The sequence below is a fragment of the Pan paniscus genome, chromosome 4, assembly GCF_029289425.2.
Source record: "Pan paniscus chromosome 4, NHGRI_mPanPan1-v2.0_pri, whole genome shotgun sequence".
Taxonomy (NCBI): domain Eukaryota; kingdom Metazoa; phylum Chordata; class Mammalia; order Primates; family Hominidae; genus Pan; species Pan paniscus.
In genome coordinates this window covers 170030533-170051228 of record NC_073253.2, presented here as the reverse complement: position 1 = coordinate 170051228, position 20696 = coordinate 170030533, and the positions used below count along the sequence as shown (strand labels likewise).

Sequence of the window (20696 nt, the reverse complement as noted above, 5' to 3'; positions counted from 1 at the left end):
ATTTTGTTTGTCAGAAAGAAATATGGCACTTGTAGCCAGAACCACAAAATGTCAGTGCTCTGTCCACTGAAAATCCCACTTCTACATCCTGGTTAACACGGTGAAACCCTGTCTCTACCAAAAATACAAAAAACTAGCCAGACATGGTGGTGGGTGCCTGTAGTCCCAGCTACTCGGGAGGCTGAGGCAGGAGAATGGCATGAACCCGGGAGGTGGAGCTTGCAGTGCACTCCAGCCTGGGCGACAGAGCGAGACTCCATCAAAAAAAATAAGGAAGGAAACAACGAAAGGAGGAAAGAAAGGAAGGAAGGAAGGAAGGAAGGAAGGAAGGAAGGAAGGAAGGAAGGAAGGAAGGAAGAAAGAAAGAAAGAAAGAAAATCCCACTTCTAGGACGCAATACAAAGATGCAAGCAAGTTAACAGTGTTTAAAAAAAAGGTGGGGGGGTGCTGGGCATGGTGGCTCACACCTGTAATTCCAGCACTTTTGGGAGCCGAGGCAGTTGGATCAGCTGAGGTCAGGAGTTCGAGAGCAGCCTGGCAAACATGGTGAAACCCCGTCTCTACTAAAAAAATACAAAAATTAGCTGGGCGTGGTTGTGCACACCTGTAATTCCAGCTACCTGGGAGGCTGAGGCAGGAGAATTGCTTGAACCTGGGACGCAGAGGTTAGGGTGAGATCAGATCTCACCAGCTCACTCCAGCCTTGGTGACAAGAGTGAAACTGCGTATCAAAAAAATGAAACAAAAAAGGTCAACAAAGAAAACTTTTCATACCAAAGTTAAATAGAAAATATCAAACACAACAAAAACCAATGATTGCATTGATGCTGCAATAAAGACTAAACAAATGGCTGGGCGTCGTGGCTCACGCCTGTAATCCTAGCACTTTGGGGGGCCGAGCCAGGTGGGTTGCCTGAGCTCAGAAGTTCGAGACCAGCCTGGGCAACATGATGAAACCCTGTCTCTACTAAAAATACAGAAAATTAGCTGGACGTGGTGGTGCGTGCCTGTAACTCAGGAGGCTGAGGCAGGAGAACTGCATGAACCCAGGAGGCAGAAGTTGCAGTGACCCGAGATCGTGCCATTGCATTCCAGCCTGGGTGACAGAGTGAGACTGTTTCAAAAAAAAAAAAAAGACAGACTACACAAGAAATCTAAATATGTCTTAGAATAAGGCACACACACAAAAAAGATATTAAGAAGTGTTGGACCAGGTGTGATGGCTCATGACTGAAATCCCAGCACTTTGGGGAGGCTAAGACAGGTGGATCACTTCAGTCCAGGAGTTTGAGACCAGCCTGGGGCAACATGGCAATACCCCATCTCTACTAAAAATACAAAAATTAGCCAGGTGTAGTGGGTCACACCTGTGGTCCCAGCTACTCGGAAGGCTGAAGGGGGAGGATTGCTTGAGCCTGGGAGGCAGAGGCTGCAGTGAACCATGCACTCCAGCCTGGGTGACACAGTGAGACCCTGTCTCAAAAACAAAACAAAAAGTTATTATAAATGCCACGAATTTATATGAAGTTCTTGAAATTCTGAGTTCTGCTAATATTATTTGTGGGATTAAAAAAATTCATATTTAAAAGCAACACACCAGTAGAGGCAAGCAAACCATGTTTTGCACAAAACAACTATCAATGGTGATGGCACATGGATCTCCCCTTTCAGAACCCTGAGATTCTCAGTGCCCTTACGCTAAGGGCTTCCTGCAGACAAGGTAACTTTCAGAATCACATGGAGGAGATCAGAGCCTGGAAGGAAACTTGAGAATTTTTTATTTCAACCTTGTTCATTCTATACAGAGAGAAAACCGAAATTCAGAGAGTTCTGATTTCTCAAGGCACACTACTAGTCAATAAACACACAGAGCCAGAAGCTAGATCTAACTCAGTGTGCTTTTAAAGCTTTAAAAATTCCTCTCTGCTAGTAAAGCTTACAACCTGACAATAACATAATATATACACACAAATACAGTTATTTCCAAAATAGATTTGGAGGGGGGCAGACCCTGTATTTTCACAATTTATGATTTTTTTTTTTTTTTGAGACAGAGTCTCGCTCTGTCGCCCAGGCTGGAGTGCAGTGCCTCGATCTCGGCTCACTGCAAGCTCTGCCTCCCGGGTTCACGCCATTCTCCTGCCTCAGCCTCCCAAGTAGCTGGGACTACAGGCACCCGCCACCACGCCCAGCTATTTTTCTTGTATTTTTTAGTAGAGACAGGGTTTCACCATGTTAGCCAGGATGGTCTCCATCTCCTGACCTCGTGATCCACCCGCCTCGGCCTCCCAAAGTGCTGGGATTACAGGCGTGAGCCACCACACCTGGCATCTGTGATTTATTTTTAAGAACTGAAAAAATATGTCTCCAGTATTCATAACAGGATGTCATTAACCAATCCCCGTAGTGGGTTGGACGTCTAGGTGGTTTCCAACTACTTGCTTTTATAATTATCCATTATAATGGTGAAAAATTGGAAGCAACCTAAATGTCCAACAATACAGACATTAATTCTCTATAAAGTGACTATCAAATACCGATACAAAAGACATTAAAGATCCAGAAGTGTTGCTAATTGAGCAAAAATACTTTAAATACCATTTCAGGTCAGATGCAGTGGCTCACATCTGTAATCCCAGCACTTTGAGAGGCTGAGGCGGGCAGATCACTTGAGGCCAGGAGTTTGAGACCAGCCTGGCCAACATAACGAAACCACATATCTACTAAAAATACAAAAATTAGCTGTGCATGGTGGTACATGACTGTAATCCCGGCTATTAGGGTGGCTGATGCATGAGAATTGCTTGAACCCAGGAGGCAGAGGTTGCAGTGAGCCAAGATCATGCCACTGCACTCCAGCCTGGGCAACAGAGTGTGACCCTGTCTCCAAAAAAAAAAAAAAAGTTAAAGACCATTTTGTCCAGTATAAACTTTCAAAATATATACTCAAGCAGAGAAGTTTAGAAATGTCATCAATTATAATTTCAGGAAAGAAATCTAAGATGAGTTTTTCTGGTTATCTACATTTTTTTTTCCTTTTTATTTTTTTGGAAGAGAGTCTTGCTCTGTCACCCAGGCTGGGGTGCAGTGATACGATCAGGGCTCACCGCAGCCTCGACCTCCCAGACTCAAGCGATCCTTGTACCTCGTTCTCCTGAGTAGCTGGGACTACAGGTGCACGCCACCAGGCCTGGCTAATTTTTGTATTCTTGTATTTTTTGTAGAGATGGGGTTTTGCCATGTTGCCCAAGCTGGTCTCAAGCGATCCACCCACCTCGTCCTGCCAGAGTGCTGGGATTACAAGTGTGAGCCATGTGTGCCAGGCCTATGTTTTCTTTTCTATAATGACCATGACCATGGATTTCATGTACCAACATTTTTCTAACAATAATATTTACAAAGCGTACTATGAAAAATGTTCAGAGAAAAAGAAGAATAGAAAACTGTAAAAATCATATATCACTAGTTTTTTTGTTTGTTTGTTTGTTTTAAGGCAAGGAAGAAACAAAGTAGATTGTTCAGGAAAATAGTTACTTCCACTTTGTATTTCTCTGGGGAACTCATTAGGAAGTCTAAAAAGTTCCAGGAGTAGAATCACGGGGTCAAAGTACCCTGGCTTTAACTTCTGGTTCAGAGAATCCTAACTACTGACATTGTCACCAGCAAGGTCTTTGACTACATGAGCAACTCTCACCTTAAAGCATTTCTCATCTGACATTAGCTGCTCGGCTTTCTGCTGACACGTTGACTCCAGGAGGCTCCTTGAGTTCTGTGTGTTTGGCTGGCCTCCGGTGGCCCCATTATTATTTTCTGCCACGTAAAGGACAGTCACCTGCACACAGATCTCATCACTCATGATATGCTGCAGCTGGAATCAAACAAAGGCAAGCTGTTAGTGAACACAGAAAACATTTCTCCATTATACGGTCAACTTTCCTTTGACTGATCCAGTCATTCAACTCAAAAAAGGTTTTGGTTTTTTTTGGCTGGCAATTTTAGAAAATTCATCACACAAACCACGGTATCATTGTCTTGGAGAATAATCAAGCCAAGATTTTCAACCATATCAGTGGTCCATTGTACAGCTTACAAGGCCGGGCGCGGTGGCTCATGCCTGTAATCCCAGCACTTTGGGAGGCCAAGGTGGGTGGATCACGAGGTCAGGAGATCGAGACCATCCTGGCTAACATGGTGAAACCCCGTCTCTACTAAAAATACAAAAATTAGCCAGATGTTACCGCTGGTGCCTGTAGTCCCAGTTACTCGGGAGGCTGAGACAGGAGACTGGCATGAACCCGGGAGGCGGAGCTTGCAGTGAGCCGAGTTCACGCCACTGCACTCCAGCCTGGGCGACAGAGCGAGATTCTGTCTCAAAAAAAAAAAAAAAAAAAAAGAACTCAGGTTAATTTACCGTTTATTTAAAATTCTAAGGATCTTTAAATAATATTTTTATTGCATTTTAAAATCATTTACAATTTGCTTTCACACATATTCTCTCTCTTTTGATCCTCACAACTGCCCTGGGAAGCAGGTTGGGGAGAGAGTTGGGGCCTGTTAGAAGACAAATTTACACAATGCATAAGAGAACTCACTGTGAGCTGGGGTGAGGAAGGGAGCTTGGAGAATCATGAATGCATGATTGTCTATATTCCCAGCCCAACTACAAAGCCTGAAACTCATTAGGTACTTAAGAAATAGCTGCTGAATTATTGCCTAGGGGTGCTCAGCTGAAGAAGCAGGGTTGGGACTAACAGTCAAGCTCCTGACTCCTAGCCCAATACTTTTCCAAACACACTACCTATTTTTCCGTATCTGATAGAAAGTATAGTGCTTAAGTTGTACATAATGTTAATGCACTGTCAATACAGGCCAATCATGACTGACTATAAGTAACTTTTGTGACAGTTTTAGGAAACTAATGACTAGAAAGTTGAACCTTTCAGAGTTCCCATTCTCATGTCTATTTCTATTTTGAAATAAAATTCCTTCCAAATGAAACTTTATGCATGAAAATGACAGAGAAGTGAAAAATAGATACAAGAAGAAAGCAAAACGTTAATTTAAATAACAATTTGTCCATTTTATTTTAAAATTGTCATAACCACCAAGCCATTCTATTTTTAGGAAGCTACATTCTTTTTGACACGTTAGGAACTATGATAACTATTTATTCTTAACTTTAAGTCCTAAATGACCAGTATGTGTATTAGTAGATAACTGGACACAGAGCAAGGTCAGAAGGGTGACTGAGTGTGGCAGAAAGGGCAGTATCTCCAGCAACTGCAGATGGATAAGTGACAATGAGTCCAGATAATGGATTCTGATACAACCATTAAAATAATGCTTATGACTACTTGATAACATAGGGAAAAGCTTAAGATACAGTGTTTTAGACAGAAAAAAGGCAAGGTGGAAAAAAAATATGGGAAGCATGACTTCAATCATGCATACAGATGCTTCCACTTTAAACTTTTTTTTTTTTTTTTGAGACAGAGTCTTGCTCTGTCACCCAGGCTGGAGTGCAGTGGCATTGTGATCTCAGCTCACTGCAGCCTCGACTTCCTGGGCTCCAGCAATCCTCTCACCTCAGCCTCCTAAGTAGCTGGGACTACAGGCATGTGCTGCCACGCCCAGCTAATTTTTTGTATTTTTAGTAGAAATGGGGTTTTGCCATGTTGCCCAGTCTGGTCTCAAACTCCTGAGCTCAAGTGATGCGCCTGCCTCAGCCTCCCAAAGTTCTGGGATTACAGGCGTGAGCCAACGCCTCTACTTTATACTTTCTTGTTGAAGTAGACTGTATTACTGATTCTCCACCCACACTCTCTTTTTGGATATCCGGCCCCTCCTCAAGTCTTTGGAAAGGGCAGTACTACAAATCGAGGGACAACTAGGGAACTCCCACCCCCACTGCTAGGCAGATCAGATTCTCTATCCTGCTAATTGGAAATGATACAGAGTGTTCGATAGATTTTTTGCAGAGGATCATACGTATGGAAAGATCCAGTAACACTGGGACCAGGGGTACTGCCAGGGCAAGCCAAAGCCTCAGAGGCTGGAGAAGCCTGGACCATCTGCAGAGCAAAGCACAAGCATGGAGCAGAAGTCCAGAGTGAAGGCACACAGGAGAGAAAAATAACCTCCCAGCCCAGTCCTCCCATGCTGTGGTCATTATTTTGAGTTCTGTACTTAGATGTCTGTGAGATTGCCTATTGTATTCTTAATACAAATCCCTCTCAAGCCAGCCTAGGATAGGTTAAGATAAATGTAACGACTTGACTTGGCTGGAGTGCCGTGGTGCGATCACGGCTCACTGCTTCCTCAACTTCCTGGGCTCAGGTGATCCTCCCATTTCAGCCTCCCGAGTAGCTGGGACTACAGGCATGAGCCACCATGCCCAGCTAATTTTTTTGTATTTTTTCTTATCAAAATATTATATTTTTCAGAAGAAATCTTATATATAATACATTGAAAATCACTGATTGCTTTTCCTTCGTCTTTTTATCTGTGAATGTATAGGTGTTTGAGTCTCTTGTATTTCTTCTTTTACACAGGATATGCGCTGTTTGAAAACTATTTCATTTTCCTCGTCATCATCATTCATTTCAGGCACTCAGATTTTCATCTCCCCAAAAATGTTGATATACAAACTGGTGTGGGGCCCTGGGTATCCACAGTCTTTTCAGGAGTGTCAGGAGTGCCTAAAACCTTTTTCTTCTTACGTAAAACCTGGCCTTTTGTAGACGTCCGATAATTTGATTTTGAAGTACTTTCCATTTTCTGTAAAATCAAAGAAGGAAAATCATAATTCTATTTTAAGCTAATTTCTTCTGGAGTAATCTTTCTTTCTTTTTAAATGGCCCCTCCATCCGCAGCTTTTGCGAAATGCCGATTCTGATTATACCGTTTCACTGATGGATATGATGGCTGTTTAAATGGAATATTACAGTCTTTAAAGATTTCTTTCTGTACTTTTTCAGGTGGCATAAAATGACACTCCAAGAGTCTTTCCCCAAACAGGTAGTTGTTCATTGTTTCAGCAACTATCTCGGCAACAGACTCAGACTCAAACTCCACAAATGCATACATAGCCTTTGCTATTTCCAGTCCTTTTATTTCGGGATAGTCTGAACCTTGTAACAGTGCCACCTTGGGAGAAATAGGAAAGGGTCCGGGTTTCGTTAAGTAGGTTAGGTAGGTGGCGCACACAGACTACTCCAGAAGTAAGTTGTGTTTTCCCACAGAGTTGTGCGCTTGCGAACCTGCGCCCCCTCCTTCTGAAACCCGGGAGCTTCCGGCGGGTTCAGCGACAGGATTGGCCCAGCCGGGCCGGAAAAGGCCGCCATGCCAAAAGCGGCGACACCAAGTCCACGCTGCGCTCCCGGAAACGCCCCCTTTTTTGTATTTTTAATACAAACGAGGTTTCACCATGTTGCCCAGGCTGGTCTAGATAACTCCTGGACTCAAGCGATCTGCCTGCTCTGGACTTCCAACGTGCTGGGATTATAGGTGTGAGCCACCGCACCCAGCTTTGACTTTGAAATATGTTGTACATCCAGTCAGCAGTAAACTCTGGGGAACACCAAAGATGAGGAGAAAGAGAGAAGAGCCACCTCCAATTAAAGGAGTTAAGAAGAGATGCTTGAACTTATTTATTTTTTTTAGGACAGTCTTGCTCCGTCGCCCAGGCTGGAGTGCAGCGGCGCCATCTCGGCTCACTGCAAGCTCCGCCTCCCGGCTTCACGCCATTCTCCTGCCTCAGCCTCCCGAGTAGCCAGGATTACAGGCACCCGCCACCATGCCCGGCTGGCTAATTTTTTGTATTTTTGGTAGAGACGGGGTTTCAATGTGTGTTGGCCAGGATGGTCTCCATCTCCTGACCTCGTGATCCGCCCGCCTCAGCCTCCCAAAATGCTGGGATTACAGGCCTGAGCCACCACGCCCGGCCTCAACTTGTGTTTTAAAAAGTCACTGCAGGCTGGGTACAGTGGCTCATGCCTGTAGTCACAGCACTTTGGGAGGCCGAAGTGGGTGAACCTCTTGAGCCTAGAAGTTTGAGACCAGCCTGGGCAACATGGCAAAACCCCATTTGTACAAAAGATACGATAAATTAGCCGGGCGCAATGGCACCTGTGGTCCCAGTTACTCGGGAGGCTGAGGTGGGAGGTCGAGGCTGCAGTGAGCTGAGATCCACCACTCCACTCCAGCCTAGGCGACAGAGTGAGACTTTGTCTTTAAAAAGAAAGAAAAAAAAATCACTGTTTTGGGGTTTTCTGGATGAAACCTCTGTTTCCATTAAAAAAAAAAAAAGAGGGGAGACAGTATGTATTATTGATTCAAAATCATAACCAGATGCTCAGAGTAAGTAATTGTATCCATTGTTTCAAAAACTAACCTCAAGATTATTAAAAGTTAGTTTTATTGGATTTTTTTAAGCTGTGCTGATTCACTCAGGTCTGTCACTTCCAAGCCCACGTGTTACTACATTGTAACCCTACTGGGAAGGAAAACTGCAACTAAGATTATGATCCATCCTGAGAGGAAAAGTTTCACACATATACACCACACATACCCCCACCGCAGTATGATGGCACAGTGACCCAACCTTAGGCAAAAGGGTACCGCTGCTAGCAAACGCATTTTTTTCTTTATTTCTTCTAATTTGTTTTCCTTTATTTCTCTAAAAGCAGCAAATGTATTTAACATTTTATTGAGATTCTCAGCCGCTGCCATTTGGTTTGTATAGAAAATTGTTTACAAAGTAACTTTTTTCCATTTTTGATATTTTAATGAGAATTATGTTCTTCAGTTTTAAAGCCCTGTCCGCTTCCAAAGAAAGATTAATTGCTAACTACCAGGTAATGATTATTTAGGAAAATAACAAAAGCAAAAACAGCTTTTAAACACTTGTGAAACAGGGGTAAGGGTCCAAAGTCAAGACCTTCTGGGCCCAATGGAGGTGCTGGGCTGCCTCGGGACACGATCAGCACTTCCCCATCCACAACATCCTCAACAGCTGGGAGCCCTGCACGGACCTCGGGAGGCTTCCTGTTCCACAAGCTCCGCTCTCTTTTTCCTCTCTACACTTGCTGTTGGGCCTCCCCTCCAAATCTGCCTAACAGAGGCAGCAGGATCTTTAATACTGTTCAGCTTTGTCAATGGAGACAGGATACTCCAGAAAGTTGAGAGGTTCCCTGGTCCAGCCTGGGGGAGGAAAAAATATGCAATGTAGCATGGATGGTTTCACTTTCTTGTCCACTCAGACACATGCTCATACTTATTAAATGATGTATCAGATGCTTCAAAAGTCCAGACGTGTAGTTGTACAAAAGTTGCTTGTAAAAAAGAAGTTGCAAAATGATAAAAAAATTTCTGCAGCATGTCAGGCTCCTGATGACAAAGCTGGTTCTGATAAGTAGTTATTTTGACAAGCACAGCAGCTTCCGCTATAAGTCCTGTGTTCAGAGGGTTTCATTTAGGCCACAGGAAGTTGGAATCCAGGTTTAAAAGACTCTCTGCTGACAAAATGTGGTATATACATCAATGGGCTTCTACTCAGTAATGAAAGGAACAAACTACGAAAACATTTTATATATCATGGACCAACCTCAAAAACATTAGCTAAGTAAAAAAGCCAGACACGAGACCGCATATTGTATAATTCCATTGATTTCAAATGTCCAAGAAAGGCAAATTTATAGAGACAGAAATGGGCTGATTTACCTCAAGAGGCAGGGATTCAAGCTCTCTAGACTACATGTGATATATAAATGAGAAAAAAAAAAAAGGAAAAGAAAAGAAATTTAAATATAAATAAATGAAAATAATACTGCTCCCAGATTGTAAAGAAAATCACATTCTTTTTATAATAATTTGGAAGATAAAATATACAGAAAAATCTTTGACACTCAAAACATTCTGGTTTGTTGTTTTTTATACGTTTTTATGCATATAAACATTTTTAAAAGTAGAATCACAATTCATAGTCTTTTGTCACTTATGATGTTTTGGGCATATTTCTATGGTGGTAAATATATCCTTGGCATCATCATGATAATAGCTGGATGTATATTAAGTTAATCATCGCCACCCCAGAGGTAAATTTTCTTATATGTACATTTTAATTCACTCAAGCAAGCATTTTTGGACTGAATTCATAGAAGTAGAATTTCTGGAGGAAAATAACATAAAACAATTTTAGGGTTTTTAATAGACATTTTCAAATTATCCTGCAGGAAAATTGGTTCAGTTTATACTCCCACCAACAAGGACAGAGCTCCAGTTTCCGCCTTCCATTTGTCCTCCTTGCTGGTCTTTAAGCAGAAAATCTCACTGTTTTCATTACATTTCTTTGGTTTCTAGTACTTTTGAACCTTTTTAATATGCTTATTGGCCATTTTTCTTCTTGTGGGAAGTGCCTGTTTCTCTATTGCCTATTTTCTGACCAAGCTCTAAAGTTACATTTCACTTAATTTTTATCCTGCTGATTGAAAGCATTTTAACTTAGTGATTTTAATGTAAACTGGAGCAGGGCAGACTGTAATTATCTAGATCTTGCTCTGTCACCCAGGCTGGAGTGCAGTGGCATGATCATAGCTACCACTGCCTGGAACTCCTGAGCTCAAGCGATTTTCCTACCTCAGCCTCCCAAGTAGCTAGGACTACAGTGTGTGCCACCATCCCAACTAATTTTTAAATTTTTTTGTAGAGATGTGAATTCGCTATGCTGCCTAGGCTGATCTTGAACTCCTGACTTCAAGTAATCCTCCCACCTTCGCTTGCCAAAGTGCTGGGATTATAGGTGTGAACTACTGCTCCCAGCTGAGAGCTCACTTTTGTTTGCTAGTGGTGTTCTTAGTATCTTTTCATATTTGAGGTTTTGGTGGTAGTGCTGAAGTATTATACTCACCATCCAAGGTTTACAGGACTTTTGTTTTACTATGGAACAGATGGAACTGTTTAGTTCTGCATCTTTGCAAATATACAAAATGTGCCTACCGGGACTCTGCTTTATATCCATTGAAAGCACGAAGTAATACAGTAAAACTTTGCCTGGCTAGAGGCTTTGAAAGAATGGACTATTCTGATTTAATTCTATTAACTTGGAAGTATGAAGGTGAAAAAAATTAAAAACTTAAATTTCCTGTTGAATGCAATTTGAAAATATAGCCATTGATTCCACTTTTATTCTCCAGTAAGTCTGGACATTCTGATATACCTGGTGTTTTATTATAGAACTCCTAGTGTGCCTGAAGATCATTTTCTACAACTTTAGGTGTAAGAGGATGTAAATGGTATTGTATGAGATCAGGCTGGATGAGAACTGATACTTGTAAATACACTTTTTAGACTAAATCTCTGATTGTCACTTGTTTTCTTATTTAACTCATAAAAATAAAACACATTGGGTTGAGGGTGGGAGTAGGAAGGAGACTTATGTCTTTCAATTTTGCATGTCATTGTTTCATATCAAGACAGAACATACAGTATCCCTGGCTTAGGACCAACAGAAGGAAACACATTTTGCTATCTGCTGTATGCCAGAGATCCTTGGACACCTGGAGGGATTACTGCAGTACAGATTGCTGAGCCCTACCCCGGAATTTCTGATTCATGAGGTCCAGGGTGGGGCCTGAGAATTTGCACTTATAAAAAATTCTCAGATGCTGCTGATGCTGCTAGTCCAGAGACTACATCTTTGAGTACCACTCTTGTCTACTAACTGTAAATTGTAGAACTCTAGAAAAAAGCTTAGTTTGGTCTGGGATAAGAAGCACACAGGTTATGGAGCAAATCATGAACGATTCAACCCTTGATCCCAGGCTACTTTGGAATTCAGGTAGCAAGCAATACACACAGAAGGGGCACAAGTTTTCAGCAACGGTCACCCCTGGATGTGTCAGCTTACCACTACAACAGACTAAGTCACAGATGAAGGGGGCTGGCTTTGGGACTCGGGGAGCCACTGTCAAGTCACAGGACACCTGCCCAGGCAGGCTTGGAAAGGGAGGAGGGATCTGTTTAGAGGTCAAGGGGTGCCTGGGGCTCTCAGGACAGGATGGACTTGCCTGACCCGATTGGCTGGCAGTTGGAGAGAAAGCAGAGAGAAAACAAGAGTGAGAAAAGCAAGCAGAGAGCTGGTGAGGCAAGCGCAGAGCAAGGGCGTGCTGTGCCTGCTGCAGCAGCTGTGGGAGGGCCAGCGGGGACAGGGTGCAGGTGCGGGTGTGGCAAGGTTCCTGGAAAAGAGGGGCTGGAAGGGAAAGGGGAGGAAGATGGAGGGAGGAACCGGAGCCTCACAGGTAGTGTTTGGGGGCTGTGGCCGCCCTCCCCACCCCACACACCCTGGCGTCTCCCACGGCACCCAGGCAGTGCACCCATAGTTCAGACCAATGCTCAGCCCCCTCGGGCTTCCCTCTTCTCTGGTCACCCTGTCTTCCAACCCACTGGCCCAGGGCCACCTCTCGCCTTGGGGAGCCCCATGCAACAGCCACCAGGCCTGATAGAGAAGGAACACTGCTTGAATCAGGATGGTGAAGCCAAAAGGGATGGATGGCTGGAGCGAGCACCAGAGGCCCCTCGGGGGGCTCTGAAAGCCCAGGACCCTCTGAAGGGATCCTGGGGGAGGCAGAGAGGGCAGGCAGCCAGATGCCACTGGCCATAGACTTATAAGTCTAAGAGGGAAGCCTCAGCTGGTTGGGGGGCTGCAGGTTGCACAGGGCAGGCTGGGCCCTTCCTGCTGGGAAAAGCAGAAGAGGGAGAGTCCATGGCAGAGGAGGCAGGCAGGCTCGCTAGGCGGAGCTCAGCTGGGCCAGCAGGCACTGTGGTCCCCTTGGCTGAATAGCATAGGCGACCCCTGGGAGCAACAGGCCAAGGTGCATGAGCCTGCTGGCTGGCGGTAGTGTTTTAGCGGGGGTAGGGACCCCGCCTTGAGTCACATACTTCACACACTAGTACTGTCAGGCTACTGTCAATGTTCACTTAGGGCCCAAGGGCTCTTAAGTCACTTGTGGTGAATGCTTCCAGGCCTGGGACTCAACTTCAGGGCACTTGGCTCCCCTCTGGCCCAGGGCAGGTCCAGCAATGCTGTCTAAGAGCCAAGGCCTAGAATCAGTGACCACAAGGGCCCATTTGGTGCTGTACCCCATTGTGGCCAAGAGGTACCTAAGCTGCAAGACAAAGTCCCTTTTACCTTTCCCTCTGCTTTTCTCAAGCAGAAGAAGTCTCTCACCACAGCCACCATAGCTGGAATGTGCTGGGTCTCATCTGACACCAGCATGTCTCAGAGTCTTACTCCAGGCCCATAGCATACTACCTGGGTATCACTGTTGGCTATTCAGGGCCCAAGGGCTCTTGAGTCAGTAGGTGATGAATCCTGCCAGGACTGGGTTATTTCCTTTAAGGCAGCAGATTCTCTTCTGGCCCAGGGTGTATCTAGAAATGTAATTCAGGAGCTAGGTCCTGGAATAAGGGCCTCTCGACTCTGATTGGTGCTCTATCCTACTGTGGCTGAGCTGGTATCCGAGATGTAAGACAAAGTCCTCTTTACTCTTCCCCCTCCTCTCCTCAAGCAAAAGGAAGAAGTCACTTTTGTTGCCGCAAGCTGAACTGCCTGAGGTTGGGGGAGGGGTGGTGCAAGCACTCCCTTGGCTGCCCAGGCTGGTGTCTCACTAGGTCGTGTGCCCGCTGAGTCCACTGGCTCTGAGCCCAGCATGCCATTAGGACTTGCCTAGGAGTTGAAGTCCTTATGGTCAAGCCTTTCAAGTTTATTTAGGGCCCCAGAGCATAATAGGCTGCCAGGCCAAGGCTTGTCAAAACACAAGCCTCAAGCCTTCTAACTACTGGGATGGGTGAGCCCCTCCGGGTAGGGCTGGTTTAAATGCTCCCTCCATGGGCAGGTGTCACATGAGCTCCACCTGGTTTTGCTTTCCGCCGTGATAGGGCAGCACTGGGTTCAACGCAAAGTCCCACAGTTGCTGCATTCTCCCTCCCCCAAGTGCGTAGATTCTCTCTGAGCACCACAGCCGCCCCTGCTGGGGGATGGGGGAGGCGCGCCATTGCTGTTTCAAGACTGTCCTTTCCACCCTCTTCAGTGCCTCTTTCTGTGATATGAAGTTAAAGCCAGGTGCTGTGAGTCCTCACCTGATTTTTGGTTCTTATGAAGATGGTTTTCTGGTGTAGACAGTTGTCAAATTTGATTTTCCTGCAGGGGGAATGATTGATAGAGACTACCATTTAGCCATCTTGCTCTGCCCCTCCTCCCTCACTTAATTACCTGCTAAGAGCCCTACTTCCAAATACAATCATATAGGGGGTTAGGGCTCCAACATACGAATTTTGGGGAGACACAATTCAGTCTATAGCATTTGGACTTGGGGAGAGGAAGAAAGAGAACCTTCACAGGAAGGTCACAGTGTAAGCAACAGAATGGAGGTGGGAAAGTTCAGCTCATGAATAGAAAAAATTGATCCAATTTGGTGGGCCCACGGGGAGATGTAGTGGTGTGGTGAGAGTTGGGCCACATCAGAAAGAACCTTGAATGCCAGGCTGAGGTTGGAAACATTTCCTGCTGTGTAGAAGGTGCCATGAGGTGGTGGGGATGGTAACATGATGAAAAGGATATTTGGGAGGATGGATCTGGCATCAGCGATGGGTAGAGGTAAGGAGTGAACAAAGCTGGAGGCCAGAAAACTGGACACATGGCCCAGAGTTGAGGCTTAGTCTGTTCAAAGGCAGTTTCCACACTGCGTTCCAATGTGGATCAAAGCATGCAGCGGGTAGATGACTTGGAAAAACAAAACCATTCTCTTCCCATTACCAAAAGTTTCCCAGCTGAGTTCATCAACAGAGTCCCACAAATCAGATAGTTGACCAGTCCCAAACCCCTGTCCCTAAAGGCTGTGACCCAGAGGGAGCCCTTGTCCAGCTGTAGCCCGGGAACACTGCAGCCTGAACAGGACTGCACCTGTTCCCTCCCAGGAGCCTAATCTCTGTCTGGCCTGGCTTTGACTTCAAATGTCCTCAACTTTGGCTTCAAAATCTGTTGGGTCAGATTCATGAAAGCTCTGGCCTTCTTTGGTTTAGGGATTTTAAAATAGTTTTTTCAAGCAGGCAGTAGATCAACTCTGCTTAATTACCTCTAAGAACTGGCTACAACTCACAGAAAGCTGTTGTGTTCATAGTTACAGTTTGATTGCACAGAAAGGATACAGATTAAAATCAGCCACGGGAAGAGAGGCATAGGGCTGAATCCAGGAGGGCACCAGGCATGGGGTGTCCATTATCCCCTCCCTATCCAGTCAGAGGGCATTACCCTCCTGGCTTTGATATGTGCCAATACACATGGAATATTCCCAGCCAGTGAGGCTCCTCTCAAGCCTCAGTATTCAAGGTTTTTACTGGAACTTCATCATAGAGGCATGCTTGATTGTCCACGCAGCTGCTTTCAGCTTCCAGTCTCCAGTCCTTCCAGGGGTGAACTAAAGCCCGGACTCTAAATCACAAAGTCCATTTTCCTGGCCTGGCTAGTCTCCACCCTAAATCTCATTATTAGACAATCCATCATGACCCAAGATCCCCAGGCAAAGATAGTCCTATCAGGTATTACATGTTGATGGTTACTTCCCAGGAGTCTAGGAGAAAGGCCAGACCTCTTTTTGGTCAAGGTTAATTTTTTTTTTTTTTTTTTTTTACTATACAACATGCCATCGTTCTGTTATTTTTTCTGTTTCATCTTCAAAATAACCCTAATTGGTGGGTAAGGATGTTTATTGTTATAAACAAGATCTCAAAAGGGAAGACACTTGTGCAAGGTTGCACAGTCGATCTTTGACTCACGGTACAAGACTCTTTCCACTGTCTGAGAGTTCTGATTCCTGAGAAGATGGAAACAAGGTGTGTATATGTGTGTGTGCACGTGTGTGTTGGTGTGTGTAAATGTTTATCTAATCAGTATGTGTGGATATATGTATATCTCTCTGTGTGTATACATGTGAATGTCTGTGTGTCTATATGCATGTTTGTGTATGTGTGTGTGCATACAGTGGTACACACCTGTAATGCCAGCTACTCAAGAGGCAGATGGGAAGATCACTTGAACCCAGGAGTTTGAGAGAGAGAAAATTTCAATGATCTTTTTCTTGCAGTTAGAAGGAAAAACCTGGGGCTGGGCATAAAGAGACATAAAGCACACCGTAAAGAGCCAGGGAAATATCTAATGAAAACCGAGTGACCAAGAACTGATTAGTTCATCTATAAAGAAATATAGCACTTTAGCAGCAGAATAAAACTGGAAGATAATTTCCTCTAGAACCCTGATAATCTTTGTGAGAAAAGTATTGGTCACATACGTTAATTGACAAAACTCACAGGGCCTTGTGCAACAGAACTGGAGAGTAAAACCATCATTTTTAAACTCGCTATGCTACAAGTGGCATTCAACTCTTTCTCAACCGAGATTTCACAAACCTAACTCCAGCTTCCAGATGGTGAGGGAAAGTGTGATGAGATTTTACAATCAATTGTGCCTGTCTCTGAGCCCATCCTCTCCTACTGAAGAGAAGGAAAATGAAGCTAGCACCTTACAGCCCTACCTGACAAAAGTCACAAGATAAGCAAATAATTATTATTTAAAGCCAGAGAGTCCTATAATTTATTCATGAATGCCACACATTCTGTATTAGATCTTCCATTTCAATTTACTTGTATTCTTTGAAGCAAATTTATAAGATTCAAATGATTCAGAAAATGCTCCCAAACGAGTAGAAGAAAACACTTTCACCATATGAAGTACCATGCTACACAATATGGTGTGGTGGTGAAGTCTGCAGGCTCTAAAACCAGAAAACACAGGTTCAATTCCTGGCTCTACCACCTTGGGAAAGTTACATGGTCTCTCTGTGCCTCAATTTCCCATTCTAAAACGTGGGGATGACAAAAATAGTGTCTATTTCACAGAGTTGTTTTGAGGAAAATAATAAATGTAAAGCTCTTTGGACAGCAGTTTGTGCTGTGTACATGTTTGGTATTGTTATTTTAACATTTCAGATTATAAACATCCACCCTGTTATTCAGATGACAAGCATCCCTAAGCTGATAGCATGATAAGGAGCTTTTGGGCTTCTTAATTTCCATCAGCTTTGTGAGGAAAAAAATAGCACATGAAGAAGAGCAACTGAAGCAGGTGTGAGAAGGAAACTTGGCTTAAGATCGAGGGTCTTGGTTTTATTGGGCTTCTGTCTTCTAAAACTTTCCTAAGCTTCATTGATAAGAAGATGTTTACTATCAATCTAGCTAAAAAGGACCAATAGACCCCACAAGACACTGAGTTAGAGATAAAAATAGAAGGGTAATAAATGCAGTATGGAAAACTACACAACCAGAAAAATAATCAACTACCAGTACCCAAAACATGGCTAAATCTCACAGGATTATGTTGAATGAAAGAAGCCAGCCACAAACAAGCAAATACTGAATGACTTTATTTATATGAAGTTCAAAAACAGGCAAAACTAATCCATGGTGACAGAGGTCAGTACTGTAGTTAACTTTGAGGAGGACAGCAACTGAGAAGGGGCAAGAGGGAGCCCTCTGTGGTGATGGAAGCATTCTATATCTTGAGCTGAGTGGTAGTTACATGAGTGTGCACATATGTAAATAGTATGGAGTTGGCCAGACATGGTGGCTTACACCTGTAATCCCAGCACTTTGGGAGGCCGAGGCAGGTGGATCACTTGAGGTCAGGAGTTTGAGAATAGCCTGGCCAACATGGTGAAACCCCATCTCTACTACAATACAAAAATTAGCTGGGCGTGGTGGCGGGCACTGTAATCCCAGCTACTTGGGAGGCTGAGGCAGGAGAATCGCTTGAACCCAGGAGGCGGAGGCTGCAGTGAGCCAAGATCATGCCACTGCACTCCATCCTGGGTGACAGAGAGAGACTCTGCCTCAAAAAAAAAAACAAAACAGCATGGAGTTGTAACTTAAGGTATATGCACCTCACTCTACGTAAGATACTGTCTTAGTCCATTTGTGCTGCTAATAACAAAATATCTGAGACTGGGTAATGGGTAAAGAACACAAATGTATTTCTCACAGTTCTGGTGGCTGGGAAGTCCAAGATCAAGGTGCCAGCAGGTTTGTAGTCTAGTGAGGGCTGCTCTCTGCTTCCAAGATGGCACCTTGAATGCTGAGTCCTCCAGAGGTGAGAAACGCTGTGTCCTAACATGGTGGAAAGGACAGAGAAACAAAAGAAGAAAACCAAGCTAGGTAGGTCCCTCAAGCCCTTTCATAAGGTCACTAATCTCACTCATGAGGGGGCTCTTCCCTCACAACTCAATCATCTCCTAAAGACGCCACTTCTTAATACTATCACATTGGGGCTTAAGTTCCAACATGAATTTTGGAGGAGACACAATCATTCCAACCATAGCAAACATACTTTACTAAAAAGAAAAAAAAAAAGGAAAATCTTGTCTCCAAACATAATATTTTAAGAGTTTATATATTTACAGCCCAATATCTGCTTGCTTACATACATATTTGTGACCATGAGTGTCATTCTTAGCTGAGAAAAGTTTCAGAAAATTAATTTTTTTCTCACATTATCTATTAATAACTTATTCAGATAAAACCAAATTTCTAACCTGGATTTTAGGTTGAGACAGAAACCCATAGTCATTTGTTGCAATGTGAGAATGACAGAGAGAGAGAGGTATTAAGAAAGGTATTAACTAGCATAATCCAACTATAACAATAAATTTAAGGGCACAATTCTTTACTAATGACTCCCCCAGACAAACCATTACTTGGATAGCAATGAATGAACTAAAAATGGAAGTGAGGAAAGTTTGCGTCCTTTTTGCAATGGATGGATGTTTATGAGACTATTAAGTGAAGAGGATTCAGAAACAAGGGGCTAAATAGCATGCTAATTTGGGTTTGAATGGAGCAATGGGATGATCTTGGAAATATAAGAATCCTGCTTAATGGGACTTGTCTACTTGCAATTCAATGAATCAATACACGTAAATTCAAAGAGACAAAAGACAAAGGAGCACTCAGAACAAAATTACAGCAATAGGGCCTGGCGCAGTGACTCACGCCTGTTATCCCAGCACTTCGGAAGGCTGAGGTGGGCGGATCACATGAGGTCAGGGGTTTCTGACCAGCCTGGTCCAAGTGGTGAAACCCCGTCTCTACTAAAAATACAACAATTAGCCAGGCGTGGTGGTGGGTGCCTATAGTACCAGCTACTTGGGAGGCTGAGGCAGGAGAATCACTTGAACCTGGGAGGCGGAGGTTGCGGTGAGCCGACATAGCGCCACTGCACTCCAGCCTGGGCGACAGAGCGAGACCCCATCTCAAAAAAAAAAAAAAAAAAAAAAATTTACAGGAATAAATTTAGCAAAGAGGCACCAAAGTTGACATAAGGGCCACTGTTCCACGTCTGACATTTGTAATTCTTGAGTCATGGGGATGGCAAGCCAAGGAACAGAGTCTTCTGACTAGAAGCTAAAACTAGCCTTTGGGGTGGGTTCAGAGAGCCTGTTCAGACTCAATATGTGAAAGCAGATGTTGCCTCGTCGAAAATATCGCGATTGCAAGGGCATTTTCAAAGACAGTGGTGAGTGGTGCTCGGGGAGAGAATGCTGTGTGTTTAAAAAGAAAAGCAAATTAAAAGAATGGAAACAAGGAAGAAAAAGTGACAGAGGGTAGGGTGACCATATGTTCTGCTTGCAAGCTACAGCTAAGTTTATGTCTGCTGTCCCGGTACAATTATTTTAGTGCCCCCTTTCACTCTCCAAAGTGTCTGGATTTGGGTGATAAAGCATATGATCACCCTACCAAAGAGAGGAAATTAGCCAGAAGACTCATATGTCTATTTTAAACGGTGTGAACTGATCCGCAGTCCCGCTCGTGCCGCTGCCCGGCTGAAGGGTGCGCACCACCTCTGCCTCGCCATACGCCAGCCCTACCCGGGTCTCCAGGAAGGCTGGAGCGGAACCCTCGGCTCCCGCGCTGCTCTAGTGCCACCTGCAGGTTATGTGGGGGAACTGCTTCTCCCCATCCCGACCCTGGACAGACTTGGCCTTGGCCAAAAGACATTCAGAGCACCAGACGCCTGGGCTGGGGAGTGGGCTGGAGAGTGGGCTGGACCCGACAGTGAAGTCCACGTTCAGAATTAGACTGGCCCAGCTTAAACCAACCTCCTCTTCCTACCCACTCCTGTCCTGTCTCATTTTGTAGACGGGAAACTGAAGCCTAATTCAGATTTTTCATTAGGTAGGATTGTGAAGCATACAGCTGGAGCCTCCCAGGTGCCATTCCCCACATCTCTGTCTTTCCACTAATACATTAGGATAGTGGGGAAGCAAGAGAGCTTAGGCTTACTATGCTCCTACTGTGTGCTGGGCACAGAGTGGGTGCTTTTCTCTCCAGCCTCCCGACTGATGGGAAATAGGTGATTATAAAACTGGGATACAGGATCAGAGTGGGCTAGTGATGTGCTCACAGTCTCTCAGCTGAAACTGGAACCCAGGGGTCTTTGACTCTAAAGCTAGTGCTCTTTTTGGGTCTGAAGCTTAAGCAATAGCTGCAAAATGCAAAGGGCACCATGAAAATCATTTCTCCAATGATCAATGATCAGTGATGTTGAGCTTCTTTCATATGTTTCTTGGCCACATGTAAGTCTTCTTTTAAGT

General features: G+C 44.3%; 1 long non-coding RNA gene and 1 pseudogene across 2 annotated transcripts in view; one reads left to right on the top strand and one right to left on the bottom strand.

Annotated features, from left to right (window-relative positions):
* LOC103785313 (uncharacterized) overlaps positions 1-20696 on the top strand; it is a 487514-nt gene that overhangs the window by 302220 nt on the left and 164598 nt on the right. The window lies entirely within an intron of this gene.
* Positions 6473-7343, bottom strand: LOC100987650 (MKI67 FHA domain-interacting nucleolar phosphoprotein-like; annotated as a pseudogene).